This window comes from Carcharhinus amblyrhynchos, unplaced genomic scaffold (assembly GCF_965287045.1).
Source record: "Carcharhinus amblyrhynchos unplaced genomic scaffold, sCarAmb.v2.hapA scaffold_49, whole genome shotgun sequence".
NCBI classification, from domain to species: Eukaryota; Metazoa; Chordata; class Chondrichthyes; order Carcharhiniformes; family Carcharhinidae; genus Carcharhinus; species Carcharhinus amblyrhynchos.
The window spans coordinates 474,218-498,818 of NW_027649790.1; the positions used below are offsets into that span (position 1 = coordinate 474,218).

The 24,601-nt window shown below is 44.0% G+C and overlaps 1 protein-coding gene and 1 non-coding gene across 6 annotated transcripts in view; both read right to left on the reverse strand.

The window, feature by feature from the left end:
• pknox2 (pbx/knotted 1 homeobox 2) overlaps positions 1–24,601 on the reverse strand; it is a 422,849-nt gene that overhangs the window by 278,753 nt on the left and 119,495 nt on the right. For 2 of the 5 annotated variants that reach the window (XM_080182214.1, XM_080182215.1), the window contains exon 3: positions 18,748–18,798. The exons of the other annotated variants lie outside the window; for them this stretch is intronic. The gene's annotated coding sequence lies outside the window, so the exon portion shown is untranslated. The remainder of the gene's footprint in view (positions 1–18,747; positions 18,799–24,601) is intronic. 5 annotated transcript variants of the gene reach the window in all.
• Positions 4,848–5,039, reverse strand: LOC145337471 (U2 spliceosomal RNA). Its single transcript, XR_013885360.1, has one exon. It is a non-coding gene; the product is annotated as a U2 spliceosomal RNA (small nuclear RNA).

Sequence of the window (24,601 nt, forward strand, 5' to 3'; positions counted from 1 at the left end):
GATTTGAACCTAGGTCCCCACAGTATTATCCTGAGGCTTCTGGATTGGTTGCCTACTGATAATACTATTATGCCACTGCCTCCCCAGCTTTAATGCAACTGGAACCCATGACTATCATGATTTTACTTAACAAGATGTTCCAGAATTACTTTTCAATGCTATTTACTTGCTCAATTTTACACTACAGATCATAGAATCCCTACAGCGCAGAAGGAGGACATTTGGCCCATCAAGTCTGCACCGACAACAATCCCACCAAGGCCTTATCCCCATAACCCCATGTGTTTACCCTACTAATTTCCCTTACACTAAAGGTCAATTTAGCACAGCCAATCAACCTAACCGACACATCTATGGACTGACATGTTGGCAAATTCTGGCCCATCTGTCACAGGAACATAGGAACAGCAGTAGGCCATTCAGCCCATCAAGCCTGTTCTGCCATTTAATGAGATCATGGCTGATGTGGCCAAACTCCTCATACCTGCCTTTAGCCCCTATCCCTCAACAAAAATCTATCACAGGTTTAAAACTAGAAATTGACTGAATATCAACTGCCATTTGTGGAAGAACTCCAAACCTCTACCACCCTTTCTTTGTAGAAGTGCTTCCTAACATCTCTCCTGAATGGTCTGGCCTTAATTTTTAGGCTATGTCCCCTGGTTTTAGAATGACCAACCATGGGAATAGTGTATTTTTATCTACCCTGTCATTTCTGGTTAGTAACGTGAAGACTCAGTTCAGACACCCCTTAACCTTCTAAATTCTGGTCTAATCTGTACAATCTCTCCTCATAATTAAACCCACGTCTATCGATTGTCTTTTAGCAGTAGGAATCTCTCACTATGTTGTGACTGCATTCCAATTTCCTTTCAGGATTTGCTGTCCTTTCACTAATGCGAGGCCCAGATATCTTGACCATCTCTCAGGCTTCTGGCAATGAGCAGCAAGTCTCAAAATTGGAATTGTGCAAGATATCCTTCCAATCACCTGCCTCCAAGCAACGTGACACTACATGGTAACAGCAATAAAGCCTGCAAATTGCTGCTCCGTGCAACAGTGTGATGACAAGGTGCCAAGCCTTAACTCACCCCTCACCAGAGCACTAAGGAATTGGTCAGACAAGCCAAGGGGGTACAGAGAAAGGGAAGGATTAAAGCATAATGCTCTCTCTTCAATACTTTACAGATTCTACAGCTGTGAAGCTAGACGTTCTTTACAGTTCATGTGGCTGAACCATCACTGCTTCATTATTACAATTGCCCAAAATACTCAATGCAACCCCAACTCATTTTAAAGAAAGCTGCTATTTGCCAAACAGGGTACTTCCCCATTATGTAACCAGCACAGCGAGTATGGGAACTGCATGGAAAAGAACGCAGCTAGAAAGAATTGCTTGCATTTCTAAACAGTATTACCACTGTAAAGATGCTTGTTCACCAGTTTAGGAACACCCAATCCATTTATTTACAGGTTAAAACTATACAAAGGCTTGCAGTCTTGTGGCTACAACTAGCTCCCAGGATGACACTCCGTACTGCCGGCCCCATCTACCAGGTTGATCCCCACTCTGCTCCCAGGTTGGTTCCCCGGGTCAGGTGACCCTCACCCTGCACATCGATTCTTAAATGGACAATCACCACAACCACGCTGTCAAAGTATTTCAGTGCGAGAATTACTGATATGCAGTGAGTGGTCTTGCGGCCCAGTAACAGCTGCAATCATCTAACCTGTTTCTGGTGGCTTTGAGAGAAGGTGCTTGTTCTTTCCCCATCATCGTCACCAACCTCCCTCCCCAAATAAACAAACAAACAAAGCCATGTAGATCTTTAACTTCCATCTGAAGAAACAAATAGGGCCTCAGTTTTGAATGTCTTACCCTGAGAACAGCAACATTAAAACATTAGTCTAGACAGTGAGCTCAAGCCATAGGAAGGCATTTCATAGAGTCTCTTCAGTGCAGAAGGAGGCCATTCAGCCCATCGAACCGGCACTGACATCAATTCCACACAGACCCTATCTCTGTAACCCCATATTTACCCTGCTAGTCCCCCTGACATTAAGGGGCAATTGAGCATGGCCAATTAACCTAATCTACATCTCTCGACTGTGGGAGGAAACCCACACGGACACATGGAGAATGTGCAAACTCCACACAGACACCAAGACCGGAACTGAACCTGGGCTCCTGGTGCTGTGAGGCAGCAGTGCTAACCCTTGTGCCACCATGCTGCCCACGATCTTCGGAATGCAGTGGACAAGAATGCTAACCACTGTCACTAGATTAAGATATTTTCTTATGCATGTTAAGCATCGGAACTTGGCAAAGAATGATTAGCATTGCTTTCATCCACCCCCAACGAACCCCCTCCCCCATGCCAAGGGGTGTTAGACAGAATTGCAAGTAGATGTTCTTTCCATAGGCACAAACACTACTGATAATTATAGCTTCACGCTTCAAATGTTAATACATTTCAAATATATGCATACATTTCATTTAATTTCAGTTCATTATAGGACTAATGTAAAATGCATAACGTGTCTAAAAGCAGTGATTTGACACTATATGAATAAATAATGCAAATTGAATCACCATCACAGCCTCGGCCTAATCATCCAATCAAATGCTCGGCCAATTATCTTGCCTCCCGCAGCCTCCCCACCGCTTTAAAAGTTTACGTTCGGATAGCAAAGCAGCAAGGTGCCACTGCCAGTGCCCACAGCAACTCGTTTTAATGGAATCATTATCAAATCGACACAGCTCCCAGCCTCTCTAAAGACCTGTTTACACAGAGCCATTTAATTCCGATCTGATGGAAATTAGCTCCTCGGTTTGGATTTAATCTGACTGTGTAAATGGCTGTGAGGGGGTTGTAATAGTAACGGATATTATCACAATATCACAGCTCCACTCCTCACAACACTAATCATAATGACCACCGTCATCATCATCATCACCGCCACCATCCACCCAACTCACAGCAAAGATACTTCCAAGCTACAGTTCACTTTGCCGGGCTGGGGGCGATGTGGTGGTGGGTGTGGGGTAGGGGGTCATGGTGAGTGGGTGTGGGGTAGGGGGTCATGGTGGGTGGGTGTGGGGTAGGGGGGTCATGGTGGGTGGGCAAGCGTGGGGTAGGGGGGTCATGGTGGGTGGGTGTGGGGTAGGGGGTCATGGTGGGTGGGCAGGTGTGGGGCAGGGGTCCATGGTGGGTGGGCAGGCGTGGGGTAGGGGGGTCATGGTGGGTGGGTGTGGGGTAGGGGGTCATGGTGGGTGGGCAGGTGTGGGGCAGGGGTCCATGGTGGGTGGGCAGGCGTGGAGTGGGGGTTATGAGGGGAGCTTTCAGTTTGGTCATGTGACTGATCACATCTAAAATGGGTTGGAAACAGACGGTGCGAACGGTGTCAAGTTTGGGTTACCTGAGGCATTTTCTAACTTACTCACTCGCTTTGTCTCTTCATTCATCGCGCAGTGAGCCAGGTCGCCACATTGTTGTGTGGGCAGAAGGGAGTAATCTCAAATGAGATGGTTCCTCAGACACCTGGAAGTCTTAGATCAATGCTCAGGGTTAAAACCTCAAGTTGAACACAAAGTAGCTCTGTGTTCAACACATTTGCATTATTTGCCTGTGATACACTCCATTATCTAATACTCTGGCCATCTTCAGTAATGGTCACTTGGAAGAATATGCGCTAATAAATAAGTCAACACAGATTTATTAAATGCAAATCATGTCTTACAAATTTGATTGCGCTCTTTGATTAAATCAGATAATCTCTACAACCCAGGTCCTATCCCCATACCCCATGTATTTACCCTAGCTAGTCCCTCTAGCACTAAGGGGCAATTTAACATGACCATTCCACCTTAGCCACACATCTTTAGACTGTGGGAGGAAACCCACACAGACAAGGAGAGAAAGTGCAGACTCCACACAGACAGTGACCCAAGACAGGAATTGAGCCCGGGTCCCTGGTGCTGTGAAGCAGCAGTGCTAACCACTGTGCCACCCTAACAGAGGTAGGTCCTGATGCAGGTACTGCAGTCAATGTTGTGAATGGAGTTTTAAAAAGGCATTTCGTAAGTGCCACGTTAGCATTATTGAAACTTGTGGGATTAGAGGAGCAACAAGAGTGTGGATACAACATTGGCTAAAGGGCAGATCAGAGGTGAAAGGTTTATCATACTGGAGAGAAGCATATATAGTGGTATCCCTGCGACCCAATTATCTTAACGTAACCCAGAAAAACCAAAACTGTTCTAATTCAGTGAAAAACTCAGTTGAAACGCAACGTCGACTTTGGGTGCACTTTGAGAATTCCAATTCAAGGTCGTGGTTAACACTGATGTTCTGGGATGTCAGATATTAAATCTCACTGAAATAAAGAGGATAAACAGTAGCATGCTGTTGGGCCAGACACTCAGACATAGCTCAGATGGTCGGCTCAACTGAACAGTCTACTAAAACTTTCCAGGTTCGTATACATAGATTAATTACTTAGGAGAAGTACTCCAAGACTCCAACTGCTTGCAAAATTCAACCTCTGCAGGAGAAAAGCTTAGGCAGCAAAGACTAAATCAATTTTTCATTTTGTAGTTGGCATGGACATTTCAGTATTGATGTGTTAGGGCAGCAGTGCACCAGGGCGCTGTGCCAAAGCACACCACACTGTGGGATTGGACACCAGGGTGGAAGATCGCCAGAGTGCTGCAGTATGGGATAGGATTTTTTTTTTGTTTATATATCCAATTTAATCCAAAGTCCAATTCATAGTCTCAGCTACTGAGACATTCCCGATCCAAGCTGACAAGACAGTGTTCTCACTGCCTGTCTTGGGCTTGATCTACATGATCCAAGCCGATTTGGGCAGGCACTGCACCTCCGCCAAGGCTCGATCTCATCTGTATCTTAGCCAAAAGGCCGAGATGCTGCTTTTAAAAATTGCTTCAAATGAAGCTGAAATGTAACCTAATGACTTCAACCAAGTGCAGGATGTCGATACTACACTTGATCTTAGCCAAAAGGCTGAGAAGCAATATGGGATAGAGATGATGCACACACACATACGTTCACATACAGAGACAAAGCAATCACCAGGTGCATGAAGTGCAGATATACCCAGTGTCCTGCACTCTTTGGTTCCAGTTTTATGGGATACAAACTTTCGTTAAGGGAGTGAACTCCAATATGCTCAAGTCCCTGGTGTTTAACGGGGAGCTGACAGATGCTTTTCCCAGCAGGGATCCTGGCGTGTGAGCTTAGCTTCCTACCACATGAAGTTAACACTTCAGTCCTGGGAAAATAGAGATTTGCATTCACCGTGAAAGACAAAGATCGATTGCAATAATTTAACATAAATCAACCGGTCAACTAGATTTACATAAGGGTGGAATACCCTATATCAACTCTTTCAAACTTGGGACAAGCCTACAGTGGGTTAAAAGTAAAAATATCAAACTTTTACAGCTCCTTCAAATGCTCAGTGGCAAAAGTCAGAGACCAATCAAGGGTCACCTCTGCAGAGACAGTGGTTGAAGTGTGACTATTGGCCATAAAGGGATCAGCAGGCTTGCCAATCCTCTTTTCCATCCAGTCACTTTGTTGGATGCGCATGACTACATGCACTAGACATGTGATGCTTTGTAAAGGCCAGACAGGCGTCAGAGATTGGTCGTAAATCTAGAACACTATCCTAGTAAGGAACCCTGCATCCACACCTCACTACCTCCCCCCCTCTCCAACATCCCACAACCATCACCTCCTCCTCAACCAGAGTCTTGGTGCTGCTGTTATTTTCTGTTGACAGTACTGAATCATGACAGAACGCATCATGAGTTATTAATTGGGATGTGGTTAAATACCAAGCCAAATTGCCTCGAGATAGTGATTGGTAGCCACCTTCTTGAACCACTAGCGACCATGTGGTAAATAAACTCCAGCTGCCGTTTGGTAGAACACTCCAAGATTTTAACAGGAGGCAATAGTATAGTGATATTGTCGTTGGACTAGTAATCCAGAGACCAAGGATAATGCTCTAGTAATGAGGGTTCGAATCCCACCACAGTAACAAAAATATGGAAGTAAAAGTCTAATGATGACCATGAAACCTTTGTTGATTAATGTAAAATCCATCTGGTTTACTAATGTCTTTCAGGGAAAGGAATCTGCCATTCTTTCCTGGTCTAACCTACATCTGACTCTAGATCCACAGTAACGTGGTCGACTCTTAACTACCCTCTGAAATGACCTTGTAAGCCAGTCTGTTCAAAGGCAAGGGCAATTAGGGATATGCAATAAATGGTGGCCCAGCCTGCAGTGCCCACATCCCACGAATAAATTAAGAAAAAAAATTAAAAAACAACGAAGGAGCAATGTATTTTCTAGTCAAATGTGTGATTTGGAGGTGAATTTGCATGTGGTAGTGTCTCAGTATACCTGTTACTATCATCCTTGAAGGAAGTAAAGGCTGTGGGTTTTTTGAGTGGGTTTCCAAAGAAGCAGATTCTGTGAGACTCACTTCACCTGACAGAGGTCATCAGAATTATTCAAATGTTCATTCATTTCCTATGTGAAGATATTACTACTTATGCAGGAGACCAGTACAAGGGGCCATAAATACAAGTTAATCACTGGTAAATCCATTAGCAAACTCAGGAGAAACTTCATGTGGAACTCTGAACCACACGGAAGGTACTTGAGGAAAATTGCACTGAGGTATTTGAGAGGAAGCTGAATAAACACAGAGAGAGGAATAGAAAATTACGCTGATAAGGGGAGGGGAAAAAGTGAGGGGGGTGGTTGGGGGGGGTGGTGCTTGTACAGAGCATAAACACTGACCTGAATGGCCTATTTCTGCAAATTCAATGGCCAATAATTGTTGACATGCCAAGATAACAAGCAGCAATTAGCAAAGCCACAATGCAGTGTGGCGATGAATCACATACAAGTGGAACACCCTACAGTGTGTCCCTCTGCCTGGGTTAGTGATCCCACCAGGACAGCAATGAAAGCTACAACTGGCCTCATCAACCTGGCTTCCTGATGCCAACTGCAATCCAGTAACCCATTCTGAAAGTGCGTGCATGGGCATTGGGTCCAGTCAGGCTACAGCTTGACGGCTGATACGTTCCATAGAACATGGAACAGTGCAGCACAGTACAGGCCCTTCGGCCTTCAATGCTGTGCTATGTCCAAACCCAAGATCAAGCTATCCCACTCCCTATCATTCTGGTGTGCTCCATGTGCCTATCCAATAACCACTTGAAAGTTCCTAAAGCGTCTGGTTCCACTATCATAGCAGGCAGTGTATTCCACACCCCAACCACTCTGAGTGAAGAATCTACTTGGACATCCCTCCTATATCGCCCACCATGAACCTTATAGTTATGCCCCCCCGTAACAGCTACATCCACCCAAAGAAATAGTCTCTGCATGTCCACTCTATCTATCCCCCTCATCATCTTATAAACTTCTATTAAGTTGCCTCTCAACCTCCTCCGCTCTAAAGAGAAAAGTCCCAGCTCGCTCAACCTTTCCTCATAAGACCTACCCTCCAAACCAGGCAGCATCCTGGTAAATCTCCTCTGCATTCTCTCCAATGCTTCCACATCCTTCTTATAGTGAGGTGACCAGAACTGAACACAATATTCCAAATGTGGTCTCACCAATGTCTGGTAGAGTTGCAGCACTCTCCATGAGTGAATGATCTGCCAATCTTTGTTAACGTTCACTTGGAAGAACATGCATTAATAAATGCCAAACAAAAGATTGTTAAATGCAGATTGTGTCTGACAGACTTGTGCCCAATGATGACAGCACTGGAACATGGCAACCTCTTGTGAACGGTCCCCAGCATACCCTCTAATTCTACCTTTCACTCTTGCTGTATGCTTTTACATTCTGCACCCTCTCCTTTCCTGCTCTACAAACAGTATGCTTTGTCTGTATAGTGAGCAAGAAACAATACTTTTCACTATATGTTAATATATGTGATAATAATAAATCAAATCAAAGACTAAGCTCTTTGATTAAATAACAGAGGGTTGATGCAGGTAATGCAGTTGATGTTGCGAATGTAGAGTTTCAAAAGGCATTTTATTTGTACCATGTCAGCAATATTGAAACCTGTAAATTTAAAGGAGCAGAGACATTGTGGATACAAAATTGGCAAAAGGGGCAGAAGGCAGAGATCAGAGGTGAAAAGTTTATGAGACTGGAGTGAAACATATGGTGGTATCGCCGTGAAGTCAGATTAGCACTATTGTCGTAAAGATCTGGATGTGGATATAATGGGCATAATTTAAAAATCTACAGATGCAGTAAACAGCGAGGAGGACAGCAACGGACTTCAGAAGGCCAAAGGCTGGTGAAATGGGCTGTCTCAGTGCCAGAGACCCAGGTCACCATGCGGAGTTTGCACATTCTCCCCATGTCTGCATGGGTTTCCTCCGGATGCTGCAGTTTTCTCCCACAGTGCGAAAGATGTGCTGGTTGGGTGCATTGGCCATGCTAAATTCTCCCCCAGTATTACCTGAACAGGCACCGGAGTGTGGGGGCTAGGAGACTTTCACAGTAACTATATTACAGTGTTAATGTAAGCCTACTAGCGACACTAATAAACGTTAAATATTAATATAAAAATATAATGCTGTATTTTGTTGGAAGGGTGAATGAAATATGGGAATACAAACTCAATAGCACAATTATAAAAGGGATGGAGGAGCAGAGAGAACACAAACCTTTGAGGGTGTTAGGGCAAATCGATAATACAGTTAAAAATATTGTGCAGGATTCTGAGCTTTACATGTAGAGGTGTAGGGTATAAGCAAATAAGTTGTGCCAAATTGAAATTGTGAAATACTACAGATGCTGGAAATTGGAAATAAAAACAGAAAATGCTGGAAAAACTCAGGTCTGACATCATTTGTGGAGAAATGAATAGAGTTAGTGTGGGAGTCTAATATGACTCTTATCAGAACTGCTAAATGTTTATAGATCACTCTTCAGACCTCAGCTGGAGTATTGTGTCTAATTTTGGACACCATGCAATGCAAAGTATGTGAGGACTTTGGAGAGAGTGCAAAGGAAATTTACTAGAATGATACAAGGGATGTGAAATGTCTGCTACATGGGGGCATCTTGAGAAGCTGAGGTGGTTGTCCTTCGAGCAGAGATGGTTAATGGGAAACGTTCAAAACTGTGATTGGTTTTGACATAAATAGTGAGACATTGTTTGCACTGGTAGGCGGGTCGACAGATAACCAGACGACACAGATTTAAGACGACGCCTGTAGGAACCTGGGGAAGGAGCAACAGCAGAACGACGAGAAGAATATTATTTGCACAGCAAGTTGTCCTGATCTGGAATGCACAGCCTGAAAGAATGGTGCAAGCTGATTCAACGGGTAACCGTCAGAAAAAGCAAAGGTTTACAGAGCTATGGAGAAAGAACTGAGGCGTGGAACTAATTGACATGTTGGGCCAAATGGCCTCAATCTGTGGACTTCCATGTGTCGTGGAACCTAAAGAATCGCCACTTAAGTTGAGATCTTAAAGGGCTGGCGGTGTTAAAGGAGTCACATTTTAACACAAGTAGCACCTTCAAAAGGAGAAAAGGAAACAACTGGGAATGGAAGAGAAGATTTGAGTTGCTAAAACAAGGGGTCAATCTGACCTGGCCTGATAGTGTAGAAGCAGCAGGGTACAGGTACAGGTTCCAGGCAATGGATGGTGCTCAGTCATGCAGGACTGTCTGTGTATATGCTCAACTATTTTTGATTTTGCCCAAAACATTCAAGTTAATTTTGCTCATGAGAAAAGACAGCGCCCGAGAGAGATACAGACTAGCAAGAGAAAGTCAACGATGAAGAAAACAGCTGTGTCAGATCTGCTCGGAAAGCCAAGTGGCACACTGACAATCAGGATCAATCTGGTCACAATCAGTCTGCTTTATTCCAGAATCTAAAGAACCCCACTTTTACACTTAGCTGCTAACTAACCACCAATTACTTAACTACTCGAGAAGATGGGATTGGTGTTCAGGAAACATGGTAAAATTGACGATTCTCCAGGGAAATTGCAACTCCACAATATTTGATATTTTTTGATAGTTTGAACATATTGAGGAACTGGAGAAAGAGCCAACAAATGTGTGCTCTCAATTATAGGGAGCACCACCAAAGGCAGAGCCAGATATCTAGGTGCAAAGGGCATTAAAGTACAAAGTCCTTATCCATAAGGATAACGCTAACAAAGGGCTAGCACCCATTAACAGACAAGCAAAGCCAAAGAAGGCAAAGCTACCCGTCCATTAGAAGCCAAGCAAGAAAATTCCCCATCCCTGCGATATAGTTGAGGTAATGCAATGATAAATTCCAGGCTCAGTTGAGCTTATTATAACTCCCACGACTAAATGACAGAGTCATAGTTTCCAAAAGGCAAGAATGTGTAACTCAGAAATAGTTTTTAAAAACACAGCAATAAACACCAATATCAACAACTCACAGGATGCAAGTCAGCAACCACGTTGATGCAGTCAGGCTAAGTGGCTGGCTATTTGATCCCAGCACCTGTTCCGTACACTTTAACTACTGTTTAATTACTCTGCACAGCTGACAACGTGGTGACTCAGTTCATCAAGTTGAGGCATGTTGGACGGCCAAGCATGGGCTCTCACTAAGGTCCACTTAATCACTGTTTTCCGAGTCCGGGCCATTTGGCGTCGCTGAGCAGAGACCACGAGGGAGGAGGGGGAAAATCGCCTTCCAGTTCACACTCACGTAACCCTCTAGTGGCAGCTTTCAACATTGCACTGGGAAGGACCAAACGTTTGGTTTCCTCGTTATGGCTGGGGCACGAGGGAAGAATTTTTTTTGTTTAAAGAAAGCTTTGTCAAAGCACACACCAGTACATGGACCTGTTTAAGCATGGATTGCAGGACAAGAAATAGGAGAAAATCATCTCTCAACATCTGCTCCAAGATTATGGTTGATCATCTACAGCAACGACACTTCCCCACATCATCCACCAATCGCATGATTCCCTTAGCATCCAAAGGTACACTGATCTCTGATTCGAATGCTCAGTCACTGAGCATCCAAGTTCTCTCGGGTATCAAGTTCCAACGATTCACAGCCTTTCGAGTGAAGAAATATTTCCTCGTTTCAGACCCCAAATGGTCGACCACTTATTCTGAGAACATGACTTCTTGTTCTAGTCATCCTTCAAACATCTACCCTGCCAAACTGCTTAAGAATGTCATCTCTTCATGACATCACCTCTCATTCTTCTAAACTTTGGGCAATGTAATCCTAGTCAACTTCATTCTTCCTTCAGGAGAACCTAATAATCCCAGGCTAGTGAATCCTTCACTGCAATCCCTCCATGAAACAGCTATATTGCTCATTAGGTAAAAGATCAGAACTGTACACATACTCCATGGTCTCATCACAGCTACAATAAAACTTCTTTGTTCCTAGACTTCAATCCTTTTGTGCTACAGGCAAATGCTCCATTTGCTTTTCTTATTGTACCTGCATGTTAACTTATCATTTTTATAAAAGGACACTCAGGTCCTTCTGAATAGCAACATTTGCCCAGATCCTCACCATTTAAAAATGTTCTGGTTTTCTATCTTTCCATGTGAAGTGGATAACTTCATACTTACTTACTTTATATTTCATCTGTAATATCCATTTCCACTATAACGATGGGCTGGATTTTCCAACCTCCACTCATCCTGAAACCATAAAATCCCACCCAAGGTCAAGAAATCTTTTCATCGTCCGCCCCTCAGCTGCTCCAATTCCTGCGGCAGGCAGGGCAATAAAATTCCGGCCAATCTGTCTAATCTTTTTTGCATCCTCCTTACAGCTACTTTTCCACCTAACCTTGTGTCATCAGCAAAATTATGCTCAATTACTTCCTCTAGGTTACTGATAATAAATTGTAAAAAGCAGAGGTTCAAGCACAGATCCTTGCAGTACCCCACTAACTGTAGCCTGCTAACCTGAAAGTAAACATTTATCCCTATTCCCTTTTTGCTCTCTATTAACCAACCTCAATCTGCCATGAGTTCTAGTTTTGTATAATAACTTATGTGGTACTTTATCAAAAACATCTGAAAATCTTACATTAGTTCCTCTGAACCCATCTCAGCACCCAACCACTTACAACCTCAGACATTGTTTTCCTTTCATTGAGCTGTGTTGACTCTGCCCGATCATATTAGGATTTTCTAATTGACCTGTTAGCTCATCCTTAAAAATAGATTCTAGCCTTCTTTGTATCACTGTCTTGCTAACTGGCCCATTCTTCCCCATTTTCTCTCTCCCATTCTTGAATTGCAGGACAATGTTTACTACTTATGGGGAATGTGGTAGAATCTAGGAAATTATAGAGCATCTACATCCATACACTACTGTCTCTGCAGCCACCTCTTTCAAAAGCCCAGTGTGTAAGCGATCAGATCCAGGGAATCTTCTTTTAGTCCCATTAATTTCTTCAGCACCTTTTCTTTACTTATATCAATATCCTTATTTTCACTGGACCCTTGATTTTCCACTATTTCTGGATTGTCTTTTTATGCCTTCTCCTGTGAAGATAGATCAAAGCATTCATTTAATGCCTTTGCTATTTCCTTAATCCCTATAATATCTTCTAAGGAACCCCCAACTACTCTCGTTCTTCTCCTCTTTTTATATACCAATAGAAGCTTTTACAATCTGTTCATATACCTCTAGTTAATTTACTCCTATTTCCTTATTTTCACCTTCTTTATCAATTTCTTGGTCATCCCTTGCTGAATTCTACTATTCTCTTTAATCCTCAGGCTTACCATACTTGTGCCAACATCCTAAACTGCTTCTTCCATTTCAATACAAGGCACAGTCAAATCACCTTTCATGTGGGGATTATATTCCTTAACGTATAATCATTGCAAATTATGAATTTATTCTTTAAGTATTCACTATTGCATAGCTACCGTCGTATTTTCCAATCTACATTAGCCAATTTACTTCTCATTCCTATGTAATTTGCTTTGTACAGATTTAAGATTCTCGCTTCAGACTTAAACTAAATCACTCAATATAATTTATACTCTGCCAGACACACAATTACTGTTAGTAGGTATATAAACTACTTCCAGCGTTATGTTTTACTCCTCATTTCATGGCTCTATCCAAATTGATTCCACATCTTATCATAGAACCCCTACAGTGCAGAAGGAGGCCAACTAAGTGCCATCCTGTAGTAAGGTATTTTTGTTGCATGTTATTCCATCTTTTACCTTAAAATATAAAGAACTGACCATTCAGTACAGTCATAGCCAAGCTTCTGTCTCAACTTCATTTTTCCCCATATTCCTCGATTCCCGAGACACCAAAAATCTCTCTCTCAGCCTTAAACATACTCAACAATCGTGCATCTACAACTCTAAGGGAGAGAGAATTCCAAAGACTCATAGCCCTCTGAGTGAAGACATCTCTCCTCATCTCAGTCCTAAATGATTGACCCCTTATTCCGAGACCACGTTCCTATGTTCTGGAGTTTCCCTGCCAGGTGAAACAACTTCCGCCAAGCCCTTTCAGAAACTTGTACTGCGGATGGGATTCACCAGCCGTCCACGCCAGCAGGATTCTCGGGTCCTGCTGCCAGCGCACCCCCCGCCTACCGATTTTTCCATTTACTGTTGGCTTCAGACTATTGGCAGCAGCAAGATCAGAAAATTCCCACCACCAGCGGATGGCACACTGCCTCCCACTGCTGAGAAACACACAGCTGGGAGGCTGGAGAATCAGGTCCTGAATGTTTCAATCTCTCATTCTTCTAAATTCCAGAGAACATAGACCCCAATTTCCTTCACCTCTCATCACAGAGCAACCCTCTCGTTTTAGGAACCAATCACCGTACCTCCTCCAATACAAATACATCCTTCAATGTCAAGATCAAAAATGTAACAGTACTCCAGGTTAACAACTGTGGCAAAATGTCTGTGCACTCCAATTCCCTTGTAATAAAAGCCAACAGGCCATTTGCCTTTCTAATTGCTTGCTATGCCTGTTATTGCCAAGACAACCTGGTCTCCTTTTCCATTTCGCCCATCTCTTTATAAAAGTCAAGTATCCTTTAATATTTAATTCTGGAGTTCAAGTACTCAGAACCACGGCTCCATACAAGATCAAACCCATTAATTACAACATCTTCTTTGCAAATGCTTTTAGTCCATTTAGATTTTTCTATTTTGCTCTGATGCGAAATGTCCTCCTCCTGTGCTGTAAGCATTCTATAATTCAATGTCAGCCGGTCGCGAATGCTCCATTACTCTTGTTAAGCTCTTCCCCAGATCCACTCTGCTTATTTTCCGCCCCCCAAATCGCTACTCTGCTTTACTCCTACTGCTTTTTAAATGTACCATTCCTGACTCCTCCCACATTTGGGAGAATTGGTTTGAAGTCCTAACTATTGCCCTGGCTATTCAATTCGCCAGATACCAGCCTAGTGCAGCCCATCCCAATGGAACAGCTTCCATTTCACTCGATAATGGCCCCAATGCCATATGAATCAATGCCTCTTCATACCACACCATCCTTTCAGCCATCGGTTTGCCACGAGGCTAGTTTGCATGTGGTTCAAAAAACAATCCAGAAATTATTAACTGTAAGGTTCTGCATTTTTATTTCAACACTTTTGGGTTCAATTCCCGGCTTGGGTCAGTCTGTGCAGAGTCTGCACATTCTCCCCGCGTCTGCATGGGTTTCCTTCGGATGCTATGGTTTCCTCCCACAGTCTGAAAAACATGCTAGTTAGGTGCATTGGACGTGCTAAATTCTCCCTCAGTGTACCCAAACAGGTGCCAGAGTGTGGCGACAAAGGGATTTGCACCTTTACTGCTGTGTTAATGCAAGCTTACTTCTGACACCAATAAAAAAAAAACATTTTAGTTCCATAAACAATCCCAACAGAATGTAACTGCTAGTCCAAACAATGTCACCAGTAACTCTATGGACCCCAACAACTGGATTCACCCTTTTCCTCTGCAAGTTATTCTCTGTCAAGATGTTGTCCTTAGCCCTAGCACTAAGCAGTCAACACAATCTTCAAAATGCCTGGTCGTGGTTGCAAGGAACAGTATCTATTCTCTTTACCCATTTCACATTGCTTTTCACTCTCCTCATTCACCACAGTGCCACAGATGGTTTTGTCACCCAACCTGCAGCCTTTCCCCTCGTCCACACATAGTCTGATGCATAACGGTAAAGGCTGGAGCTCCTCCATCACTGCACCCAGGGATTCCTTACATGGCTAACTGCTGTCGCACCATCCCAGCTCTGGTCTCCCACCCAACCAGGCTTGTGCCACTAACTTAAGTGATGTGACTGCCTCCTGGATCAAAGTGTTCAGGTAATTCTTTCCTCTCCTTGATGCCCACGTCTGTATCTTGGGCTCCCACTCAACAACCCCAAAGTTCTTCAAGATGGAGCCACTAATTACAAAATGTGCTCATCCCGGATCCTGGTGGTTCCCGCACAGCAGTTAGCACTGTTACCTCACAGCACTAGGGACCGAGGTTCAATTCCTGACTTGGGTCACAGCCTGTGCAGAGTCTGCACATTTTCCCCGTGTCTGTGTAGGTTTCCTCCGGGTGCTCCAGTTTCCTCCCGTGCTGGTTAGCTGCATTAGCCATGCTAAATTCTCCCTCAAATGTACCCAAACAGGCACCAGAGTGCGACGACAGGGGGATTTTCACAGTCACTTCATTGCAGTGTTAATGTAAGCCTACTTGTGACTAATAAATCAACTTTACTTTGTCACTCCAACATATAGTTGATGCAGCATACCAACCACCCCCATTCAATGCAGTCCCACTTGTTTAATGAATGAAAGTTTGTGGTTAATCAACCAAGCACTTTTTTTTTTAAAAGACTTTAAAAACTAATTACTTGATCTAGTTTAGGATGTAGGTAGGTTAACTTAAAAGTTTACCTACAGACTTACCCCTGCCATCCTCCTTGTGCTGTACATCACTTTGCAACTTGCTTCTCCCATGCTGTTCACTTCCCCACTGCTGCTGTTCTGCTACGTTCCTGTTTAATTGCTCGGGGCCACTATCATGGCACTCGCCACTCACCTGACGTGCAACATATGGTCGACCGTAATTCTGGTCACCGTTACCCTGCAGCTCGCTCACCGGGAAATGCCAAACACAGCGGCACAAAAATCCTGAAATCTCAATTAAAACTGAATTCCAAGCCGAAACGCAAAGAGGAAGCCTTGTGCCTTGTCCTGACGCCCATGACCACTGCAGGCTGCTGAAGTTGAAATGCATTAGCTTTTAATGGAGTGGATCGCACAAGCCATCCAGGCAGCACATTTAGCGCAATTGTTCAGAGCCATTACCAGAAGCAATTACAAGGAGCTGCGGCAGTAATTGGAAAAGCTGGCAGGGGCCAGCAGAAATGGCAATAAATAAAAATATAAACTTCAAACAGGATCAAAAAAAAAATCCAACACAGTTAGTACAAAAGCTCAGGCAGGAAGATACAAGGGCGATGACAAGAAAGAGAATTCTGGGTTGAGCTAAATATAAAACAATTTCAAATCGTCTCAGCCCTCCGATGCTCAGAGGGGTGGCACAGTGGTTAGCACTGCGGCCTCACAGCTCCAGGGATCTGGGTTGGATTCCCAGCTTTGGTCACTGTCGGTGTGGAATTTGCAGGTTTTCCCAGTGCCTGCGTGGGTTTCCTCCGGTTTCTTCCCACAGTCCAAAGATGTGCGGGTCAGGTGCACTGGTTATGCTAAATTGTTCCTTAGCGTCCCGGGATGCATAGGTTAGAGGGATTAGCAGGGTAAAATAAGGGGGGGGTTACGGGGATAGGGCTTGGGTAGGATTGTTGTCGGTGAAGACTCGATGGGCCGAATGGCCTCCTTCAAATACCAGAGACAATGGGAAAACCAATCAAATTATATTTTGAGATCTGCAGCTTAAAGTTTCTTTCATGCCAGTCAGGGGGCCTCTCCACCCACAGCCAAACCTCTGAAAGAAATGACCACAGAAAATAGACAGGAGAGAAACAGACCACACGCCGCTTCCCGTACCAGATTCTTGGCAGAGTTTGAAGTCCACAGAGCAAAATGAGAACAAAAGAACAAGGAGCAGGAGTAGGCCATTCGGCCCCTCGAGCCTGCTCCGCCATTCAATAAGACCATGGCCGATACTTTCGTGGACTCTGCTCCACTTACCCACCCGCTCACCATAACCCTTAATCCCTTTACTGTTCAAAAATGTATCATCCTTGTCTTAAGGACACTCAATGAGGTAGTCTCAACTGCTTCACTGGGCAGGGAATTCCAGAGATTCACAATCCTTTGCGTGACAAAGTTCCTCCTCAACTCAGTCCTAAATCTGCTCCCCCTTATTTTGAGGCTATGCCCCCCTAGTTCTAGTTTCATCTGCCAGTGGAAACATCTTCCTTGCTTCTATTTTATCTATTCCCTTCATGATCTTATATTTTCTATAAGGTCTCCCTTCATTCTTCTGAATGCCAATGAGTATAGCCCCAGTCTATTCAGTCTCTCCTCATAAGCCAACCCTCTCAATTCCAGAATCAACCGAGTGAATCTCCTCTGCACCCCCTCCAGTGCCAGTATATCCTTTCTCAAGTGAGGAGACCAAAACTGTCCACAATACTCCAGGTGTGGCCTCATCACACCTCATACAGCTGCAAAATAACCTTGCCATTTTTAAATTCTATCCCTCTAAGAAAGGACAAAATTCCATTTGCCTTCTTAATTACCTGCTGCACCTGAAAACCAACTCCTTGAGATTCCTGTAAGAGGACACCCAGGTTCCTCTGCACAGCAGCATTCTGCAATTTTTACCATTTATATAATAGTCCATTTTGCTGTTATTCCTACCAAAATGGATGGCCTCACATTTACCAAACCTTCACCCACTCACTTAGACTATCTATATCCCTTTGCAAACTTTCAGCATCCTCTGCACACTTTGTTCTGCCACTCATCTTAGTGTCATCTGTCAATTTTGACATACTACACTTGATCTCCAACTCCAAATCATCTACGTAAATCATAAGCAATTGCGGTCCCAACACTAATCCCTGAGGCACACCACTAGTCACTGATCACCAACCAGAAAAACACATATTTACTCCCACTCTTTGCTTTCTGTTGTTAACCAATTCTCCATTCATGCTAATACATTACCCGTAATACCATGCATCTTTATCACATGTAGCAGTCTTTGATGTGATATCTTGTCAAATACCTTCTGGAAATCCAGATACATCACATCCACAGGTTGCCCACCGTCTACTGCATATGTAATGTTCTCAAAGAATTCCACCAAATTAGTCAAACATGACTTTCTCTTCATGAACCCAATGGGACAATTTACATCCAGATATCTTGCTATTTCTTCCTTGATGACAGAATCAAGCATTCTCCCTCCTATAGAAGTTAAGCTAATCAGCCTATAGTTATTCGCCTTTTGTCTACCTCCTTTTTTAAACAGTGGCATCACATTTGCTGTTTTTCAATCTGCGAGGACCATCCCAGAGTCCAGCGGGTTTTGGTAAATTACCACTAACACATTTGCTATTTCTCCCGCCATCTTTTAGTGTCCTGGGATGCATTTTATCAGGACCAGGAGACTTGTCTACCTTTAGCCCCATTAGTTTGCCCAACACTACTTCTTTCGTGAAGATGATAGTTTCTAGGTTCTCACCTGCCATAGCCTTCCTGTCCTCAATTTTTGGCATGTTATTTGTGTCTTCCACTGTAAAGACCAACAAAATACTTGTTCAGTGCCTCAGCCATTTTTTCATTTCCAGTTATTACATCCCCCCATCTCATCCTCTAAAGGACCAATGTTTACGTTAGCCACTCTTTTATATTTGTAGAAACTTTTGCTATCTGTTTTTATATTCTAAGGACATAAGAAATAGGAGCAGGAGTAGGCCATCTAGCCCTTCGAGCCTGCCCCGCCATTCAATAAGATCATGGCTGATCTGTCATCGCTCAGTTCCACTTTCACGCCCTCTCCCCATAACCCGTAATCCCCTCGCTTATCAAAAACCCATCAACCCGCGTCTTAAAAATATTTAGCGAGGCAGCCTCCACCACTTCAACGGGCAGAGAATTCCAGAGATTCACCACCCTTTGAGTGAAGAAATTCCTCCTCAACTCTGTTCTAAACCGTCCCCCCCCCCTTTATCTTGAGGCTGTGCCCCCTAGTCCTACTGTCCTTTCTGAGCGGGAAGAGTCTCTCCACCTCTATCCTATCCATCCCATTCATCATCTTATACGTCTCAATGAGATCTCCCCTCATTCTTCTAAACTCTAATGAGTACAAGCCTAGTTTATTCAGCCTCTCCTCATAGCTCAACCCCCTCAACTCCGGCATCAGCCTAGTAAACCTCCTCTGCACTCCCTCCAAGGCCAAAATATCCTTGCGCAAGTGCGGCGACCAAAACTGCACGCAGTACTCCAGCTGCGGCCTCACCAGTGCCCAATACAACTGCAGCAAGACCTCCCTACTTTTATATTCAATCCCCCTCGCTATGAAGGCCAGCATCCCATTAGCCTTCCTGACCACCTGCTGCACCTGCAGGCTGGGTTTTTGCGACTCATGCACAAGGACCCCGAGGTCCCTCTGCACCGTCGCCTGCTGCAGTTTTTCGCCACGTAATAGTCCTTCCTACCATTCTTCCTACCAAAGTGGACCACCTCGCACTTGCCAACATTAAATTCCATTTGCCAGTTCCTGGCCCATTCGCCCAGCCTATCTAGATCCTTCTGCAGACTCTCCACACCCTCCGCACAATTTGCCGTTCCACCAATCTTGGTGTCATCAGCAAATTTCGACACCATACACTCGGTTCCCTCCTCCAGATCATCTATATAAATGGTAAATAGCTGAGGCCCCAGCACCGACCCCTGGGGCACTCCACTAGTCACCAACCGCCAATCCGAATAGCACCCAATGACCCCCTCTGCCTCCTGTTTGACAACCAATCCTCTATCCAAGCTAACACCCTACCCCCTTACCTTCTGCAATAACCTCTTGTGAGGTACCTTGTCAAACGCCTTCTGAAAATCAAGGAAGACCACATCCACCGACTCTCCTCTATCCACCGCCCTAGACACCTCCTCATAGAACTCCAATAAATTTGTCAGACACGACTTCCCCTTAACGAAACCATGCTGCGTCTGCTCTATCAAGCAATTCCCCTCTAGATGCCTCGCTATTTCCTCCTTGATGACAGATTCTAATATTCTACCCACAACAGACGTTAAACTAACCGGCCTATAATTCCCTGCCTTTTGCCTGCCACCCTTCTGAGCTAGAGCTAGTTTACTCTTATAATGCATCTTATTTTACTTTATAGCTTTTTTCGTGGCTTTCTGCTGATTTTTAAAGATTTTCCAATCCTCCAGGTTCCCACTAATCTTTGCCACTAGATCAGAATGCACACGGTTGTAGAACGTGCAAACTGGCCCTTGTAGTCACTCGATTTAAGAAATCTAGGTGAAGGGCAAGAGCCCATAATGTGATACACTAAGGTTGAAAGCAAAGAAAATCACAAAATGGTTGCAGAACAGGAGGCCATTCAGCCCAACACACCAGACTCTCTGCAAGAGCTCTACAGCTCCTTCCATTCCCCCTCCTTTACCTCAAAATCCTGCAATCCGTTCTCTTCCGATAATTATCCAGTTCCTTTTTGAAAGCAATGATTAAAGTTGTCTCCACCTTACTCTCAGCCAGTGTTTTCCAGTCGATTTTGATTTGATTCATTATTGACACGTGTTAACATACAGTGAAAAGCATTATTTCTTGCGCGCTATACAGACAAAACCTACCGCACAGAGAAGAAAGCAAGACTGTGTAGAAAGTAGCGTTACAGTCATAGCTAGGGTGTAGAGAAAGATCAACTTAATGCAAGGTAGGTCCATTCAAAAATCTGACAGCAATAGGGAAGAAGCCGTGCTTGAGTCAGTCGGTACGTGTCGTCAGATTTTTGGTTTTCTTTTTCCAAATGGAAAAGAGTGAAAGAGAGAATATCCGGGGTGTGTGGGGTCCTTAATTATGCTGGCTGCTTTGCTGAGGCAGCAGGAAGTGTAGACCAAGTCAATGGATGGGAGGCTGCTTTGAGTGACGGACTGGGCTTTGTTCCTAGACACCACGTTTAACGTGTCTGGCTTGAATAGTAATGGCGACATAAGGATTTTGTTTTTACAGGAAAATGCAGGGGCCAAGATAAATCAAGGAACAGCAGCGAGGGTTCATGAAACACTGGTTTTAAAAGCCTGTAAATCAACTGAGAGAGAGAGAACACTGGGGGAAAGAAAATGAAGTCCACAGTTCTGAAGTCTTTAAAGAATGAGTTCAAGCTGCAGTCAGTGAAATGAGTCTTGATTTTATCATCGTCGTGATTCAGGGAAGGAAGGAGAATGCATAAGACAGCGCAGCTGGAGCTTCAGTATTTTAGGAAGCTGATACTCTTCATGTTGTGTCACTGAGGATCTCCAAGTGGGAAAATTTCCAGTTAAATTCCCAAATTGTTCAGGAAAGTCAACTCTGCAGGAACAGGTACCATTAATCCCATCACAAAGATCACTGTTTATATATATATTATATATATATATATTTTAAAATGGTCTATATTTAAAATTGGTTTCCCAACATGTTCTGAATTGGGGGCTAGCATTTCCCCTACTAGAACGCACTGGCAAATTCAACCACGTGCTGAACCAAGAATACTGACAAAGAAAACATTTACAAATTTTTGCTGCAGATAAGAATTGCAACCCTCTGAAATACTGACGTGAGATTTTACATTGGATGCTCTGTTCTGTGAAGCTGGGTTGCTAAACGTTATTTGTGACAAGTTCTCCAACAAAATCTCGTGTCATTTTCACCAGGCAAAGGTCCCTGAGCATGGGAGAGACCCATCTGCTGGACTAGCCCCGAAAGGGAAAGATTAGAGAGCTGGTCTTATAGTTAACTAAGCATTTTAGAGACTAGAAAACTGGTTCAATAAACTTTAGCTGTTCCATTTAAGAAAAATTCTACTCTGGAGACATTCATACGAGGTGTAGACCCTTCTAGTTCTTTGTACAAACATAACTCGTATCACAATATTTCAATCAATGATGTGGTCTGGGTGAGGGAGGTTGAGTGTACGCAAAGAATAGACATCCAACGTCAGCACCAAGTACTCCCAGGTAACACAATGCAAGATACATCGGAACCTCCCTCTGCTAGGGTACTGCCTCGATTTCAAATCCCATGGGAAGGTGATGGCATAGTGGTATTATCACTAGATTATTAATCCAGAAACTCAGCTAATGTTCTGGGGACCCAGATTCAAATCCCGCCATGGCACAAGCTGGAATTTGAATTCAATAAAAAAAATCTGGAATTAAGAATCTACTGATGACCATGAAACCATTGTTGTCAGAACAACACATCTCATTCATTAACGTCCTTTAGGGAAAGAAATCTGACGTCCTTACCGGTCTAGCCTACGTGTGACTTGTGGTTGACTCTCAACTGCCCTCTAAGGGCAAACTAGGGATGGGCAATAAATGCTGGCCAATCAGCGACATCCAAATGAATAAAAAAGCCTCTTGTGCCCGGGGGAGCCTCCAATTTCCCACGCCATTCATCCTGTACCTTCAGCAAAAAAGCCAGCTGTGAGGGCAGATATGCTGAAGGCCCTTGGCCACCAAGAATCTGATCAGCCCAAACACATTACACATAGAACCCTTACAACAGAAACAATTTATCAGTTCAGAATGGATTTAAATCCATGGTCTCTGATCTAATCTGTTGCTTCAACCAGTGCTCCCCAACCTCCTCTTCTTCTCATCTTGTTCCTCTTGGCTAGAGATATTGGATCCAGGGAATCATGCAAAGGAACAGAAATGGGGAGGTAGGAGAAAGACAGCCTACTTTAAATGCACTACATTTTCCCGTTGACGTTTGCCCATGTTAAACACCATTCCCAGTGTAAGGTCACAGTCTTGGTAAACAGCACCCTCGGTGTCCACCTATGACTGTGTGGCCTGACTGACTCTTTCATTTCCCCTACATACAGGCACCTCACACCCAACACATTGCTTACCCTCCTGAAACCACAGCCGCTGGAACAAATATCCTGGCGGCATGAAGAAAATCAGGATAGGCATCCAGCTCGCAAAAAAACTGGGCACAGCAGGAATCCAAAAGCAAGCTTGAACTTCATTTAAGACATTTAAAATGAAAGTCCTCCAAGTTTTTCACTGAGGCGCCATGTGACATACTGCAAAATGTGAGACTGAATTCCCCTTCTGAATCTAATTACTCAGTATTTAGAAAACGACACCTAATGGAGCAAGACTCAATATTTTCATTTTCATGCAAGATCCTCGTACCCATGTTCCAACTCATTCAATGCCCGCCTTAAGTCAACAGGGGAAGCCGCACAACAGGTGGTCAGAAACTCAATAAGCCACCAAGCTGGCGGCTGATAGGAATCTGCAATACTCAACAACATCTGGCTCCCACTCTCCCATGCCATTGGGGTCACAAAGAGAGAGACATTCAGGGGCTGGCCACCAATGGGAGGCTTAGGAAATCTAATCTAAACAAAATTGGGAACCATTGGGAGGGATCAGACACACACTTCCTCGACTCAGACCATCGCTGACTCTGTCTCAAGCCAGAGGAAATGAACTGCTTCACATGTGAAACTCGAGATCAGCTAGCTGATCCTCCTTTATTTAAAGCTGTGGGTCCGGAAAGTGGAAGAAATTGCATTACTCTTCGGCCAATTCAATTAGCACTAAGACAACATTCTGTTTAGACGGTGATTGATCACAGTCTCAGGGCGGCTGAAGAACTTTAAAAGAGGAGATTTTAAGAGAAGCTCTTTTTCCTGATAGGCTAAAAGTGCTGACTGTTTCAGCACTGGGGTCCCAACGGAACCAACTGCTCCCTGGCAACTCATCCATATCAGAGTCAGTAAGCATCATCCAGCTATTCCACAAGGAAAACATCACTCTTTTTTTTTAGTACCTTTCGGAGCTTTAATTCTAATCACAAAAGCCAATTCAAATTCAATCCAAACATTGTCCCAACACGAGGGACAGACCAGATCCAAGCTGACAAGGCAAGACATTGCGTCCCATCTCAGGCTTGATCAAACAAGATCTAAACTGACGGGATGAGGCATTGCATCCCATCCTGGGCTTCACCTAACAATTCATCTTCACCAAAAGGCTGAGATGGCTTTGAAAAATTGCATCAGGTAAAGCCTCTGTTTAACCTCACTGGCTACGGTGGCACAACAGTTAGCACTGCTGCCTCACAGCGCCAGGAACTCGCGTTGTCAGCTTGGATCTGGTCTGCCCCTCAGCCATGTTTGGATTGAATTTGAATTGGCTTTTGTGATTAGAATTAAAGTTCCAAAAGTCACCAAAAAGAGTGACGTTTTCCTTGTGGAATAGCTGGATGATGCTTACTGACTCTGATGTGGATGAGTTGTTGGGGAGCAGTTGGCTCCGTAGGGACCCCAGTGCTGATACAGTCAGCACTT